Source organism: Miniopterus natalensis, chromosome 21 (assembly GCF_054644295.1).
Source record: "Miniopterus natalensis isolate mMinNat1 chromosome 21, mMinNat1.hap1, whole genome shotgun sequence".
In the NCBI taxonomy this organism is placed as follows: domain Eukaryota; kingdom Metazoa; phylum Chordata; class Mammalia; order Chiroptera; family Miniopteridae; genus Miniopterus; species Miniopterus natalensis.
In genome coordinates, this window is record NC_142101.1 from 12,598,186 (window position 1) to 12,603,950 (window position 5,765).

A 5,765-nucleotide genomic window follows, 5' to 3' on the forward strand; every position below is an offset into this window, starting at 1 on the left:
TACTCAGCAATTAAAAGGAGCAAACTACTGATACTTGTGACTACATGAATAAATTTCAAAAACTTTGAGCTAAAGAATGTAGATCCCAAAAAGTCATAGCAGATCAGTGGTTGCCTAGCACAGGGAGGGGTGGGGCTGACTGCAGAGGAGAACCAGTGAAACTTTTTTGGTGATGGAAATGTGTTTCTTACAGTGATGTACACACAGGTGTCAGAATTCACCAAACCATACACTTAAAAGGGTGTGTTTTATAATGTATAACTTTTACCTCAATAAAGTTGATTTTTTTAATATATCTTTATTGATTTCAGAGAGAGAGGAAGGGAGAGAGAGAAACATCAATGATGAGAGTCATTGATCGGCTGCCTCCTGCACGTCCCCGATTGGGGATCAAGCCCGCAACCCAGGCATGGGAATCGAACCGCCATCTCCTGGATCCTAGGTCGATACTCAACCGCTGAGCCACACCCAGCCGGGCCCGATGTGTATTCTTGTTGATGAGAGTAACAATAAAATTGAACCTAGAACCAAAACAAATTGTCACTTGAATGAAAACATTGAGAAAAGACCATAAGCACCATCTTAGTCAACACAGAAAATAAGCTACTACTACAGCAGAGGTGAGATGCTAAAACTTTCTTTTCAGGTTGTTTTACCAATACTTGTAGTTATCCATTAAGTTTTCCAGGAAAACTTGAAGAAAATGCAATTGGACAACTGGAGTAAGAAGGGCAGCACAGAGCCCTTTAAAAGGCGAATTAAAAATTCCCATGGGACAGGTAGGTGCAAGGTTCAGTCTGATGATATTTGTGGTGAACATGAAATTGTCTACATTGTGTTTGGGAGGAAGACTAACCTCAGACTGAGATCCCTGTGAGATTAAGAGCTATTGTTACCTGTCAAAGGAAGAATTACAAGAACTTCTGAGAAAAGCAGCCCGTGGTTAAATCAAGATAGTGTCATGGTTTAAAATGACTGCACAGACTTTTCTCTTTATACAGTGAGATAACTTTATTTGAATCAATTTGTTGAACATGAAAAGACATGAAATGTGAAGGCATGGCTGAGTGATTTTACAGGTACTGAAAAACCTGTCCACGTTAAACTTAAAAACCAGATCCGAGATGTTGCCATCTTTTCATGGTGGCACTAATCTTCACCATCCCTACCCCCAGGATTTGACTTTGTTTTTTATTTAATATATTGTTGGGCAAGGCAGAATGGAGTCTCAGAGGCTTCCACTTACCCTTTTAACCTTCCCCATGACAGTAGTTCTCACCCCACAGGCCAATGAGGACTCAACTGGCCAATGAGGGGCTTATTCAAATGCCAGGTTCTAGTCTCAGAGCCTGGGGAAATGACCACCAAGTGCATCCACAGTCCCCCTGGACCTACTGGAAGCCAGACTTCAATCGGGACTCCATTTATTACCTGCTGCCTCCACCCCATCTTTAAGGGGATGTTTTGATGACTTCAGGCCGATGACTATCGATGTCAACTCAGACTCTGTGTGTTCAGTAGTCCTTGAAAATGGGCATTACCCTTCACTGCCATGCAACCATGACCACCGTCCATCTCCAGAACTTTTCTATCTTTCCAAATGCTGTACCCACTAAATAGTAACTCCGCTTCTCCCCTCAGCCTCAGGCAACCATCATTCTTCTTTCTGCCTCTATGAATTCGACTAGTCTATGTACCTCATATAAATGGAATCATAAAGTATTGGTCTTTCTATGACTGCCTTATTTCATTTAGTATAATATCCTCAAGGTTCACCCATGTTGTAGCATGTGTCAGAGCTTCCTTTTTAAGACTGAATAATATTCCATTGTATATATACAGCACATTTTGTATATCTATTCATCCTCTGATGGACACTTGAACTGTTTCCACCTCTTGACTGTTATGAATAATGCTGCTATAAACAAGGGTGTACAGATATCTCAAGACCCTGCTTTCAATTCTTTCAGTATTTATAGGCATACCTTGTCTCATTGTGCTTCGTTTTATTGTGCTTCACAGATGTTTTCTGTTTTTTTAACAAATTGAAAGCCAGCTCTTCCAAGCAGAAAGCTTATGACTTGGTTCATTTTGATACTTGCTTTATTGCACTGGTCTGGAACAGAACCCACAATATCTTTGACGTACACCCGTACTCAGAAGTGAAATTGCTAGATCGTATGGTAATTCTGTGTTTAATTTTTTGAGGAACTATCATAATGGCTGCACCATCTTACATTCCCACCAGCTGTGGACAAGAATTTCAATTTCTCCACAACTTTGCCAACACTTGCTACTGTCTGTCTCTCTGATTACAGCCACCCCAGTGGGTGTGAAGTGGTACCTCATTGTGGTTTTGATTTGTACTTCCCTAATGACTAATAATGTTGAGCATGTTTTCATGTGCTTACTGGTACACTGCATCTTTTTGGAGGCGTTCTCCATTTTTGAATTGGATTATTTGTCTATATTTTCAAGTTGTAAGATTCTTGATATATCTTGGATATAAGTATCTTATATATTTTAGATATAAGTCCCTTATCAGAAATATGATTTGCAAATATTTTTCTCCCATTCTGAAGGTTGTCTTTTTGCATTCTTGATAATGTCCTTTGAAGCACACAAGTTTACACAGAAGTAACTCAATAGTTGATAAATGGGCCATGGGACTAGAAGTGATTAAACCTGATATGCCTAAAATGTGGCTGCTTGTTTTTCTCATGGTGTATTTTCATCTAGGTTTTTCATGACTTAGTGTCCTTGTCCAATTTTTTTTCTTAATCAATGACTCTTATGCAGTCATGTCATTGTAAAGTAGAATACAAAATTTAAAATTTAATAGCCCTGTGATGGATGTTATCATCACATCACGGAAGGAAAAAATGAAGCACAGAAAAGTGGCCAGATTCCTGCTTCTCTCACCTGGTGGATGTTGTCCTTGAACCAGTTACCAGGTTTGGGGGAGAATCAAGCCAATGATTATATTTTACTTTTTTTAAAATATATATCTTTATTGATTTCAGAGAGAGGAAGGGAGAGAGTCGTCCCTGATCGGCTGCCTCCTGCACGCACCTGGTCAGGGATCGGAGCTGCAACCCAGGCATGAGCCCTGACTGGGAACCGGACCATGATCTCCTGGATCCTAGGTTGGTGCTCAACCGCTGAGCCACGCCAGCCGGGCCAAGCCAATGATTTTTAATACCCTTCTCATAAATATCCAATAAAGAACCTCATTGAGAATGATAGCAAAGGCCTTGTTTGCAGTCACGCAGGTAACTAGTGGGAGATCTGCTGCTGGGATACAACTTCAGGCATCAGAGTGTGGGAACTAATCATTTAGGGGTTTTGTTTGAAATGCAGATCACCATAGGAGGGGCCTAAAATTACTTAAACAGCAGACCTGCTACTGTGTGTGAAAACTGCCCGAGGATAAAATATGATTTGCCTTGGTCTTATGATACCTGTAGCATGGGTTACATTCAGACTTTTACTTCCACTCCCCTACTTTGTGTTTGTGTGTTTCGTGTTTCTATGCTTTCACTTTCAGAGAGGGTGGAGCTTTTCTCAGATTCATCTCCAAATTGATAGTATCTTTCTCCCCCACGCCCAACAGCCCGCCCCAGGGACGGACAGCAGGGATCGTCAGTTGTTTTTCATATTCTTAGAAGGTAGATCAGAATGTTTAGATGGCAGGAGGGTGGGGTGGGGGTGTAAATTAGCTATCTAGGATTACTTTGTCAAACTGAATTTTTAAACCTCAGCTCACACCCTGTCCCCGCACCCCCACCCCACTCCCCCAGCAAGCAGCAGCAGCCAGTCACCCAAGGCACAAAGTTGGCATCACCGATAATATTCCCTGTTCCGAAGTGGTGGTGGCAGTAGCTAACATTTGAGCAAGAAAGGGTGCTAGAAACTATTATAGAAGTTTTTTCCCCCCGCCCATCAACTCATTTAATCCTCAAGACTACCTGTTACTATCTGCATTCTACACGAGAAACTGAGGCACAGGAAATGAAGAATCAAATTTGCCTGAGGTCATAGGACTAGCAGCAGAATCCCAACCAGTCCTTGGGACTCCAGAGCCCACTCTCTGACCTTCTAGGGTAGCCAGTGTAGACATTCCCTGGCCCCCGCCCCTCCCTGGCCGGCCTGCCCAACAGGCTTCCTCCCGACTGGTGCCCAGGGCTCTCACCTTGTCTCACACGCCAACCCATCACCTACATTTCTGTTCTGCAACACAAACGGGAAGGTGCCACCACCATTATTTAAAACCTGGCCTGGCCACTGCTTCCGGCCTCTTAGCGAGTCCTTGGCTGGCGCTGGCCTGCGCACTGCTGCCCTCATCTCAGGCCACCCCTTTTGGACTTTTTAGTCTTTGGCAGTCAGTCATTCACCCTTGTTGTATTTTCATTGCTTAACTAACTATCCCATTTCTCCACCCACCCACCCCCTCCAACCCCCCTCCCATAAATTCCTGGAGAGAGGGGACTGGAGCTCAGTTAACATTGGTTAAACTGTTGAAGAGCAACAGGGGTTGGCGCGGGCCGGTGTGGCGCAGCGGTCGCGGCGCGGCCCGGGGCTGCGGGCTCGCTCCCCGCGGAGGGCGCGCGCCTGGGCGGCGGGCTCCCGCCCCAGCCTGGTCTCTCTCCCGTCGATGTTTCCATCTCCCTCCCTTCCCCTCTCTCTAAATAAATCAATGAGAGAAAAAAAAAAGATCCTCAGGTCTCACGTGAGGATCAACAAACATCAAAAACAAACAAACAAAAGCAACAGGGGTTTATTTACCGGACGGAGCCACCGACAGCACTGGGGAAACCGTTCCCCAGGGCTTCTTCCAAAACGGGTTGCATTCTCCTCCGGTGCTGTCGCCCCTTTGGACCGCGGTGCTGTCACCGTGTCGCGTCGCCGCCCACCGGCGTCTGGACGCCCCCAAGCCCCCCGGGCGAGCTCTGGGATGCGCTGCCGGCTCCCTGCGCGCCTGGTGCCGAGCGGACGGCAGGGCCGCGCGCAACAGCTCTCGAGCTGCCGGCCTCGATGGCTAACTTCGTGACCTCTCAAGGTCTCTCTTCCCGCACCGGGGAGGAGGGTGTCCCCGACCGCAACCCCGAGTCCCCGGGACGCACCAGCTGTGGGGCTGCGGCCTGAGCCCTCCTCCCCGCTGCCTCCCCCAGCTTTCGGGAGAAAGGAGGGGACGGCGACGCCGGAGAAACGTGGGTTTGGGGAACCGTGGAAATGGACTTGGAGTCGCCCAGGGGTACCGCGAGCCGGCACCCGGGGCTTCCGTCCCCGCGCGGGGCCCACAGGTGCCGCCCCCCCCCCCCGCCCCGCCTCGCCTCGGCCCGCCCGGGCCTCCCTCCCTGCCTCCCTCCCTCCCACCTTCGCTCCCTTTCCCACTCGGAACAAACAGCCTGCAGTTCCCGCAGCTGCAGCGCGAGACGCGAACCGCGCGCCGGGAGCGAGCCCCGGAGGGGGCGGGCGGCGCGGCCCGGCGGCGGGGCCCGCGGGACTCGGGAGCCTGCGCGGCTCCCCCCCGCGCTCCAGCTCCGGGCCGCGGCAGGGGCGGCGCGAGACGGGCCTCTCGGCGCGGCCTCCCTGCCGCCTCCCTCCGGCCGGGCCGCGGGGCGAAGGGCCGAGGCGCCGCCGCCCCCCGCGCGGCGCCCCCTCCTCCCCGGGGCGGGGCGGGGCGGGCGCGGGCGGGGCCCGGCCCCTCAGCCGGCCGCGGCGGGAGCGGCGCGACGCGGCGCCGCGGGCAGCGAGCTCCGCAT

At 49.6% G+C, this 5,765-nt stretch overlaps 1 pseudogene; it reads left to right on the plus strand.

Annotated features, from left to right (window-relative positions):
• The first annotated feature begins 421 nt into the window (after nt 1-421).
• On the plus strand, nt 422-2,791 carry LOC148090752 (isopentenyl-diphosphate Delta-isomerase 1 pseudogene; annotated as a pseudogene).
• Nucleotides 2,792-5,765: the final 2,974 nt, after the last annotated feature.